The sequence below is a fragment of the Gouania willdenowi genome, chromosome 15 (assembly GCF_900634775.1).
Source record: "Gouania willdenowi chromosome 15, fGouWil2.1, whole genome shotgun sequence".
NCBI classification, from domain to species: domain Eukaryota; kingdom Metazoa; phylum Chordata; class Actinopteri; order Blenniiformes; family Gobiesocidae; genus Gouania; species Gouania willdenowi.
The window spans coordinates 7,815,480-7,827,287 of record NC_041058.1 but is presented as its reverse complement, the minus strand read 5'-3'; the positions used below and the strand labels follow the sequence as shown (position 1 = coordinate 7,827,287).

The following is an 11,808-nucleotide window of genomic DNA, read 5'->3' as shown; positions in this document are numbered from 1 at the left end:
TACAAAATTGACAAAGTATTTATTTTTTTTAAGTTAATACCTCAGCTATACACTGGGAGGGGGTCGTCAGATGCCTTTAAGAAACTAATATTATTATAATATATATATAATTTGAGCCTATTTTTGATTTATTTATTTACCATTTTTCTGGAACTATACCAAACTTGCTATATTTTAACCCATTTTCATCACTTTTTCTCGCCAAATTTTTGCTCCCTTTAATTCATTTCTGCTACATTCCTCCCACTTCTGCCATTTTTCCATCATATTCCAATAATAATTATATTATAATGTATTATTGCTACAACATAGCATTCAATTTGCATTACATTATAAATGACAAAGTTTTTTTTTTTTATGGCTTTCTTGTTTTTACTATCTTGTAGTACGTTGAGGTAATGTTTTATTTCGTTGTTAAATACTGTAATTTTAGGTTCTGTTTTGGCCCATTTAGACAACGGAATTTAAAGGATAAATTACTCCTATCCATCCACACATATTAATGTTTTACAAACTTGTATCAACAATTTGACTTAATTCACATCCAACATCAAAAACATGTCTTTGTTTTCTGTTATATATATATAATACAAATGCACTTTAATTATTTCTACAAATAATGAGTTAGCATTTCCCTATAGTTTCGATTCTTGGGATGTAAACCTGAGAGTTTAGATGTTCTCTCCATCTTTGTGAGGCGGTTTACCTGCTTCCTCCCCCATATCCAACATACTAGATGATCTCAGTTGTTGAATATTACATTTTGAGAATAATTTTACACTTATTGTAAATCATCAGTTTGCTGCGACCAGCAGTTCGGTCCAGATGGTGGTGGTGCAGTTAATAAAGAGCCGGAACCGGAGCAGAGCGTCCAGGAAACCCGCCCTCTCCTCTCCTCTCAGCCCGGTGAGGCTGAGGCTGACAGCGTTGGAAGCAGCGTGCTGGCCTGGAAGTGTCGACGCATGCGCGGAGAGGAGAAGCTGCGTCAAGCCACATGGCTACCTTCAAACAGCGGAAATGACGTTGGTACTCTCAACATTAAAAGGTGAATTTTGAAAATGAAAAAGCACTGACTAATCCATTAGTCAGGGTTTCTATAGTGATAACAAGCACTTTACCTCCATCTCTGTTTTTTCGTGTAATTTCTCTCTCGACTGTTGAAAATTTGTTTTTTGAATGTGAACATACAAATACTTTGTGGATTTTGACTTCCAGAACTTGAGTTTGGTCATATTAAATGTGGTTTAAATATTAAGAATAAAAGTGAAGTTGTTTTCTTTTCTTTTTTGTTTTTTTTTTTTTTTTTTTTTTTTATTTTGGCAAAAAAAAAAAAAAAATCATAAATGTTGATTTTTTTTTTTTTTATTATTATTTTTATTTTAAATAAAGCCACGTTTGTCATATTTTTTAATGAGTTAAAACTATTCAAAGATAATTATAAATGTATTCACTCTAAACCTGCTGCTAAGTTTTCCCAACTTCTTGGACATTTTTTGTGACCTAAAAAAATGGATAATCAATTATAATTGTAATTGATTAACTACAATTATGGCGTAATTGCAAAAAATCTGTTGCTGTTGTAATCATAATTGAATTGAAATTAAATTCAGATAATTGACTTTGTAATTGTAAATGCCATGAAAATTCTATCAAAAGTGTCATTTGTAATTTAACACAAAACTGGGGAACCTTTTTACAGTTCTATGTACTGTTCAACACATGTAGTTAACTATTAAAATATGCTTCATATCAATATTTCTCATATTTTCCACTTTTAAAAATATTTCCATTGATTAAGAAGCCTAACAAGGTCACCAGTAGGTTTGTTTTTAGTGTATTTTATAGCTGATTTTGGACCCGTTATCGTAAAAGAGCTAACTGTTAACTTTTATTGGGCTTAATTGTAATTGAGAATATAATTGCAATTGACTTTGAGGATACAAAATAATTGTAATGTATTAAAAATGCTGTTAATTGTAGTTGTCATTAAATTTTAACTGAACATCGATAATTGAACATGTAACTGTAATTGAAAATTTTAATTTACCCCAAACCCTGGTTAGTGCCGCTTTCTGCAGTGCTCTGGTTTTATTTTGAAATCTACGCCCGGAATAGGCGCGCGGTGTATCCGGTATTTTGAGCATCTGTGTGCGCTCAATGCTTTAATGCGAAGCACCGGGAGGGCGGAGAGAGACAGAGGGCCGCAGTGTGGAAACCAGGGCTGGGCTACACACACACACACACACACACACACCCCAACACGCACCTTTATCAGCGGAAAGCAGCGGGTAAGTGCGCCTTATATTATTCTATATTCATCTACGTTCAATGCTACTGCCTCAACGTTTGTTTATTAGACGGAGACAATCAGGTGGACGTGTTTGGTTTGCTGCACATCTAATGATGTCAGCGCTGGTGGGAAATCATTTGGATTATTGCTATTCTTTTTTTTTTGGTTTGAGGGAAAGGGGGAAAAAAAACCAGTAAATCTTGGCTTGTGTCGGTTAAAATGATCGGATGAACACACGTACAGCACTGCCTGCTAGTGGCTCTGTGGATGCTGCTATTGTGATCAACAGCATGACCAAAAAACTGACCTGCTCAGCCTTTAAAAAAGCTCCATGTCTTCGGTTTCTCCTTTTATTAAAACCACATTTGTCCTCTTTCTGCCTCTGTTTACCCACTGACCTACATTCTACCCTGTGCTTTGCATCCTCCTGCTGTCCACAGACGCTCTGAGATGCACATCAATGAAGGTCGCTCACATTCAGCGCTTTGTTTATCTCAGCCTCGTCTTTTCTCTGTCTGTGAACGTGTGAACGCTACATGTCGGGGAGATGATTCTATTTGACTCTATGCACCGCAGCGTTTCCTAGTGTTGGACCTTTTTCTTCTTTCTCCTTTGTTGTTGTGGACTAGATGTAGCTGGCCCTCATGTACTAGCTCCCTTTGTGTGGACTTCGATTTGAGCTAGCATCATCATATCACATGAATTAAAACTCATACAAATACATTTATTTAGCTGAATGATGTATTAATTGTATAATAATAATAAGGCAGGGGTTCTCAACCTTGGGGTCGTGAGACGTTGGAAGGGGTCGCCACATGATATTAATGTTTTGAACAATTCAAGCCCATTTTTAGCTTCTTTTTTTTCCTGCAATTTTAACAAACTTGTCATATTTTAACCTATTTTCATCACTTTTTTCTCACCACATTTTCGCACCTTTTAATGCATTTTTGCAGCATTTCTGTCACTACTTCACATTTTTCCCACTTTCAAGTCATTTTCTGCACTTATAAACCCTTTCCACCACTTTTCACATTATGTTGTCCCATTATTGTCACTTTTAACCTCTTTTCACCATATTCAATGCTCAATTTTTTTGCCAATTTACCCACATTCACCATTTGTCATGCCCATTATTTGCCAGTTTTAACTAATTTGTTCCTACTGTTTGTTCCATTATTGACACACTTTGAACCATTTTTACCACTTTTTCCCGTCTATTTTTGCCCACTCTAATGTGCAACTTTTAGCCAATTTCTGTAGTTTTCTAAAATCCCCATTTCACCACCTTTTCCACCATTTTTGGTTACTTTTAACCCATTTTTATTTCTGATTAAAACAAGGATTTACATCTTTAAGATGACTATATACTATGGCGCAAATAATCATAAACTTCCTGGATAACCTTATATATTATTTATGGATTTATTCCCCCTTATAGATGGCCCTGTCGCTAATGTTAATGTTTGTGTTCAACTTACCTTTAGGTACAGTGGGGGTCTCTGGAAGCTTTATTTTGGGGTTGCAGGCTGAAAAGGTTGAGAACTACTGTAATAAGGCATCAATTAGCAAGTTAAGCATCAACTGCTTGAAATGTACTTTTAAAATATGTCTAAAAAATGATTTGAATGTAAAGAACCTTTAAAATAATTGCCTGAGATATTTCTTTTCTGATGGCGTATCAATCATTTAGTCAAAAATTAAATGTGATGATAGTAACTGACTTCAGTACAGTTGCAATATGACTTCAATCAGCATGTAAATTCATACAATAGTGGAAAAACTATTAAGGAAGGTCAGCCATGAACATCTAAAAAATATTTGTGAAGCTTGGGATTCATTATTCAAGAGACAAAAGCCAAAAAAAACAGACACATTCAAGGCCATTATAATTTCACAAAAGGTGGTTAGGCTCATTTTTTTAAAAAAAAACTAAAAATCCTATTGAAATGAGCAAGACAGTACTTATTTTCTATATACATAAAGTGACAATACAAGATATGCTGTTTAAATGCTGCATGGACAACAAAACCAAAGTTACTCATGTACAAAATAGTAAAGTTATGTTTTAATACAAGTAGCGGCAAGTTTAAAATAATAAATATCATTAGTGCAATATAAAATTATGTGTAAGTTATAGAATTTTCTAGTATCTTGAGGGCTGAATTTGCTATTGAAACTTCTACATGTTAGCTGGTTCATCTCATAAGCATTAGATTGAAGTGGCTATAACGATACTGGAACAACTTAAAAAAAAATAATAATAAATCACAATAGTCGGTCCTTTTAGTTGCTGCTGCACTTGTAAATAAAGAAGGATTATGGTTTTGAAAAACAAACTCAGCTGTGTTTTTGTTTTTTTTTTACAGTTTCCCACACAGACTTTGTGCTTTTTTTCCCAATTGCCCCATTGACATCCCAGTATATCAGCTTGTTTTTAGTGGTTTTGATTTATTTTGTCCACATTTTTAAGAGCTATGAGTCGCTATAGTTTGTGTGTGATTTCTAAAGCTTCCATAACAAATCAATGTGCGATGGAAAGCTCCACATCTACATGTTTCCCGTCTCCCAGTCTCCTCCCTCAGCTGAAAGAATTCAAATTTCTTGGGCTCGAGCCACAAGACTGTGCAGATGATACCAAAGCAGTTCAGATAGTTGCGTCTTTCTCCTTCCTTTTTTCCTCCCTCGCTCTGTTCTGTTTGTGCTTCTATCTTTTCCTCTTTGCAAATGTGGCGTTTGCTGGCAGGCTCCTCGGCTCCACAGGCGGTTGGTGTCACTGGAAGGTTTATTCGGAGCACTTGTGAGAGGAAGTAGAACCAACGTCCACACCAGGCAGAATAGAAATCTCTGAGATCAGAGTAGTTTGCATTCATTTTTGTTGATTTTTCTTAAACTTTAACAAACTCATGTGTCATTTTATTGTGCAAAATTAGATAGTAGGGCTGGGCGATATGGACCAAAACTAATATCACGATATTTTTAATTCAAATAAAGTCTGACCCAAAAGACAATTCTGGGTTAAATTTGCTAATGAAAAATGTCACATAGGCACATTTTTTAACAAACAGCTGCATCATGTGATACTTTCAGCATTTTCTCCTATAGGGGACAGCATGTGTGAGTGAGTTCTGCAACGTGGCTTTTTTTAGGGGAAGGTCTGGGTTAAGACGCACTCAGCAATTCATCGAACTATGCTTTCCATGCTGTTCTGAGAAGTAGCAAAAGCAGTGACTCCTAAAACTAGGATTTTAATACAAAATAAGCTATAACATTAGGGCCGGGACAACGCGTCGATGTAATCGACGACGTCAATGCAAAAAATACATTGACGCAAAATATGCACGCCGATGCGTCGTCCGACCAAAACAAAAATGGCGGCGCCGGAGAATAACTAATGCGAGTGGCTCCTCCGAGTTTCAGAAGTGCAAGGCAGTGAAGACACGCACTCGTTCGTTGAAGGTAGCTGTCCCCCATAACCCTCGTCCTTTATGCTGCGGTGACGCGACAAGGCGGAAACACCCGCCTTGACATCAGCAGCAAAGGCAGCAGCAACGCACACAAACACACACACACAATTCTTAAGCAAAAAGGAAAGTTTATTTTTTGTTGGAAAAGCACTTTCTGTATTAGCATTTTGAGTTTAAGTCATACACTCTGCCACTCACATTTTTGTTAAAGTTGTTATTTTCATGTAAATGAAGAATTAATTATCAATTATTTTCTACTTTTATATTGTTACTTGAACTTTATTTTGGAATTTTGAGTTGAAGAGCAATACACATATATTGCAATGTTAAGGAATTCATGTTTTTTTTTTTTTTTTCATTTTAGAATTTTTTTAGTTTCTACTTTTAGTCAATTAATAGGGAGATAATCGAGTTGAATCGAACTGGAAAAAATGAATCGTTAGATTAATCAATGCTTCAAAAAAATAATCACTAGATTAATTGTTTAAAAAATAATCGTTTATCCCAGTCCTATATAATAAATATACAGTATATTTGTGATGATGTAATTTTCTACATTGTCAAAATGGAGAACTCAATATACTGTATCTTAAATCTTGATATATTACCCAGCTCTATAAGATATTATGAAAAGAATGGGTATGCGAGATATACCAGGATGTATACTATATCGGTACATTTTTTTAAGTGTGCACGGTGGGACCGATGTCACGGTCTGAGTTCACATCGGTCTGAGATCGGTTATGAGCACTACCGGAAAATGAAATTATGCTACTTCCGCTTAGCTTTTTTCTACTTCCGCCGTGCTGAGATAAAAAATGTAATTTCAAAGCTAATGTTATTTGACGTGTGCTGAATGGCTCCTTTTCTTGTACAGAAATGTACAACTGCTCAATATACGAGGCAGGAGAGGTGTATTGAGTTTGTATTAAAAATATGTTTTATAATTTATTCTATGCAGTTTTTATTATTACATGTATTGAGTTTGTATTAAAAATGTTTTATAATTTATTCATTGCAGTTTGTATTCTGTTTGGATGAAAATAAAGCACTTGTTTGAAAAAACATGATTATAATACGAACTCCATACGAAAAAAAACAATTTATTTAATAAAAAAAAACATGATTATAATATACATTGCAGTAAAAAAAAACAGTTAACCTAATGTAACTTTATTTTTTTATATCAGTATAACCCAGTACGGGTACATCTCAGTACGTAGCAGTCACGTACTGAGATTTTAAGAGGAACTCAGTACGATGTGAACTCAGACCGTCACACCGGCTTCAAGCTAAAAATCAAATATCACCTTTTCAAAACAAAAGCATCTCTTCTTGTCTTCCATTGGTTTTTTTTTTTTTTGGCGCTTTTGTAAATAGGGCTTTTGTTTTGAAGTTAACCAGAAGTTTTGTTAGTTGCACGCGTCCGAAATGACCTAATAAAATCTGTTTCTGCGAGTTTAATGGATCAAATGACCACATGTTGATATTGTACTTGGTCACTTTCTCGCTTAAAATGCTTTCAGTTTTTTCAATAGGTGGCGATTCAAAGGCGATATTTAGCCTCAGTGTGCGTCAGGTTTTTTTTATTGTAGGTTTCAAATGAATCTTGTGAAATTTGGAATTATACTTGAGTGGGAACGCTCATCATCCTAACCATACGTATAGTAGATAGTGTATACTCATTGAGTTTGTAGTGTATAGTACGTTAGTGTGCAATTTCGAACACAGCCTAAGTTGTGGACAGATGTCCGGTTAAAGTCCATTGTGTAAAAGAGGAAGTTTCGGAAGTGACTTCAGTCCACTCAGTTAGCTCACTGTGAAACTTAACAACCAGACTCTGTTGGGTTTTTTGTTTTAGAACATTGGTAAAAATTGTTGTTGTAGTTCATGTTTGGAGCCCGTGACTAAATATAGAAGCCGTATCTGTAGACATACTAGATGAAAGAGGGTTTTGATAGTCAGGAAGTTATGCCGGGTGACTCTTCTGCTGGTGTGTGCACAGTCTGGTGAAAAAACAAGGGCGGTGGAATGAAAAGAGAAACAGGAGAGAGTGAGCAGCAGTGGGAAAAACAAGAAAAAGTAGAAGCTCGAATTGATTTATACACGTAAACAGTTGCGACATCATCCTCTGGCCCTTGTTTTGGAGCATTACGGGTGCACTGGGGATCTGTATTTATTTATTGATTTTTTTTAAATCTTTTTCCTTGTTTTCCATATCAAATGGAAACCAAACAGAGGGCTCGGGGTGTGACTCTAACTCTTCACTCCTCTGTGTATTTCACACATTGATGGCTTAGCCCCTGATTGTCACATGACCTCTATGTTTATGACGTCTTTTTTAGCTTCTCTTTAAAAGTGCCAGCGACGATGATGATGATTCCACTATTTTTGTCGACCGCTCAAAAAAGTCCGTGGTGCCATAATAAACATGGGTGGGTGGGTGGGCCAAATACTAATGTTCCTATTAGAGAGCCATGGGTCGGTCATTATACTCTCAGCAGGGGCCACGCAGGGCGATAACAGCCCTCAGAGAAGCTAATATAGACACAATCATTTAGGAATATATTTAGAAAGAATCAAGGGCACTTTAAGTTGTAAATGTAGCTTTCGAAGTTACATTTTCTGTTTTAAAATCCTCAAGTTAGCTATGTTGTGCTAATCGTGTATTTCTATTGTAGTCTAATATTGTTATTCCTTTAAACATGTTGCTGTGTGATTAGAAGTTGCACACTTTACAAACTTTACAATAATAGCCCTTTAATAAAGTTTGTTAATGCATTAATCAACAGTTTAATAATAAACATATCAGTTAATGCATTAATAGGCAGTTAAATTATGTCTACTGAACAGATCATTAAAACATTACGATGCATTAATATATGCATTACTTAATATTAATTAATAAACCAGTCAAATGTAATAACGCCTCTAGTAATCAATTACTGATGGTGTTTATTAAGTAAGGTCTTGCGTAACGTTAGCAACTTTGACAAAAACCTTAATACGTGTACATAGGAGTGCCTCATCATGCTCAGTAATGCATTAACTAACATTAATTAAGGGACCCTTATTGTAAAGTGTTACCGAAATGTGTTCTGTTTTTTGTGCTATTAAATTATATTAAGTCAAGTAATCAAAAGTGTCAAACAAGGGCGTCAGGGAATGAATCCATGCATTCAAAAAGTCTTTTCTGCAGGGCACATGCTTCATTCATTTTCATAGATTTTTAATAATGTATTTGACGGTTAAATGTTATGTATTGGTTTGTTTCAAGCAAGGACAAAAAACCAGAAGAAAAAAGAACAAACTTTCTCTTAATCACGATAGGATTCAGTCATTGTAAAGGGAATACCTAAATCCAAAGGACGTGCCGTGCCTTTAACATTAGATTTAGTGCAAATGTTCATATGTGGGTCTGTGGGTCATTGAGCATGTGATGGTTTATGTCTTAAGGCTGTGTATTGGCTTGTGTTTGAGAACAACAATGAAACAGACAGGACGGATGACGGATGCTGGCTCAATGGAGATGTTTGCTTGTTTGTCCCCCCCCCCCAACTGCTCACGGGACACATGTGACCGCCTTTCTGCACCATATGGTCTTTTCTGCTGCACGGGGCATCTTTTTGTCTCACACATGCTGCACGTCTACGCCACATTTAAACAGAGAGAGCTATAGTGATATGAGAAAAAAAGTCCTGATAATTGAACTGAAATACAATGATTGAGCTTTATTTGATCTAAAGCAGTTTGCAATGATCACTCATAGTATTATGAGCACATGAGACATGTATCCTCAATAATGAGTTATGAAAGTAATAAATGGGCAAGCCATAGGAATTGACACAAATCCGTGTATCATTCGTTTTTCATTATGTAACAAAAACATGAAAAACGAAAAAAACACTCGTTATTTGATATTTGTTTCCAAAACCAAAATGCTTCGGTGCAGAAAACGGAAAACAAACACCTTTATTCGTTTTCTCCATTACCGATTGGCCAAAGTACGTGACCCGGAAGTGAAGCATTACACATTCCGCGATATCTTTAGCTCTGCAACACTTAAGAGTCTCTAAATCCTCCGAAATGTCCGTGAGGAGGTTCTGTGTCCAGCACCAGCTAAAGCGAAAAGGACACGTTTCAGATGCACAGTTGGAAGCAGCGATCTTGTCATGCCGAACTGCCGCTAGCATAGCCGTTAGCGTCGGATGAGAGTACACTTCCAGGTCACGTACTTTGGCCAATCGGTAATGGAGAAAACGAATACAGGTGTTTGTTTTCCGTTTTGGTTTTCTGTACCGAAGCAAAAGAGCTTGAATTTGAAAAACAAGGCGTTTTCCATTTTTTCATTTTGGTTTTGGAAACAAATATCAAATAATGAGTGTTTTTGTTTTTTTTTTTTCGTTTTTCATGTTTTTGTTACATAATGAAAAAAAAACAAATGAACAAATGATACACGGATTGACACAGACCATCATTTGGTACAAAAGGAGCTGAAGCCTGCACGGTCCAGTCCATCCCAAGCTATTTTACTTGAGGTCATGGTGGTGTTGGTGTTGGGTTAAACATTGTGTGCATGTTGTGGGTTTGTAGCTCAAGTGTGTTTTCTGCAGTTCCTCCAAGAAAAAAAAAAACAAAACGCATAGTGATAAATGGAAGTTGACCATGACTATAACGATGAAACACTAAACAAAGAAAATAAAAAATAAAACATACAACAAAATTAAGTGAAAATACTGTTGATTGAATTCAAGTGCAACATTTAAGTAAAATATATCATATAAATATACAATTAATTATGTTAAAAGCCAGTTCAGTTTCGATCCATTTTATTCTTTTACCACTTATCCATAGTCGGGTCTCGAGGGAAGCTATTTTACTTGAAGTTATGGTGTTAACTGTTGTGGACTTGTACCTCATGTTTTCTCCAGTTCCCCCAACGAACAAACAAAAAAAAAATCACAGTGATAATTAGAAGTTTCTGAATTGACCTTGACTGTGTTGTTTCTTTATGTGTGAGCTGAATGATTAACTAGAGACTTCAGCCCCATTCATTCATTATGACACAGAAAAATAATTTCTTATTTTCTAAGATTGGTTTCTGTTTTCAAAAAGAAGCACAATTTAAAATCCAACATTATGCAGCTTAATTATCGATCCTAAAGAAGGTTCTCTCACTGCTCTCACAATTCTGTTTTGCGTCTCTTGGTTGTTTTTTTTTTTTTCATTTAGTAGGTCAGTTAAATTCAAATGTCAAATAAAAACAAAGTCTTTTAGTCTTTTAGCCCCAAACCAAACACAGTGTTCTCCTCTGCAAACACTTAAAAACTGACCAAAAACCTTTACAAATGTAGAAATATAACACAAGTATAAGTACAAGTATAGTGAGCCACCTACCAATCATAGTTATGTTAAAGACTGTTCTGTTCAATTTCAAAGTGAATAAATGTTTTTTTTTAATAATGTTCATCCAGTTACATACACGTGGTGCACACAAACTCCTCATTTAGTTTTTCTTTTATTGCCCACAGTATTATTTCAAAACCAAAATATTGATTTTTATCTTAATTTATGAAGTAGTGATTGCTGTATTTTAGGCACATTTACCATAAGAGCAGTGTTAAAATGCAGCAGGTTTGATATAAAGGGCCGAACCAAATGAGAATATATTTTTTTTTAAATTGCAGATATGTTGAATGAAATGTGTCGTAGTGCAAACCTAGATGCTCTTCTTTTCCTCTGCCTTCCAAAAGAACAATAGGTTGTAAGTCGTCTCTTTTGCAGCAGACGTAGCCGTCGGGGCTTGATGCAGCTTTTCTTCTGTCCTTTCAGAGGTCACTGTCTCCTCTTTGATTCTGTTCCCTGGTTTGTTCCGTGTTCTCCTCAGTGTCTGCAGGCTTCCCTGCACCCACGGCACATTTAAACCTTCAGGATAAAAAGCACTGCTCTTTTTCTGTTGTTTTATTGATGTTGTTCTCGAAGCGCTTTCTGAGCTGGGAATTGGCTCCATGGCTTTACTCGCCTTTATTTTATGTTTTTTTTTTTTTTTTT

At 35.6% G+C, this 11,808-nt stretch overlaps 1 protein-coding gene across 5 annotated transcripts in view; it reads left to right on the top strand.

The window, feature by feature from the left end:
• Positions 1-2,168: 2,168 nt before the first annotated feature.
• The window catches only part of cep170aa (centrosomal protein 170Aa), a 56,123-nt gene continuing 46,483 nt past the window's right edge, over positions 2,169-11,808 (top strand). For all 5 annotated transcript variants that reach the window (XM_028468677.1, XM_028468673.1, XM_028468675.1 and 2 more), the window contains exon 1: positions 2,169-2,288. The gene's annotated coding sequence lies outside the window, so the exon portion shown is untranslated. The remainder of the gene's footprint in view (positions 2,289-11,808) is intronic.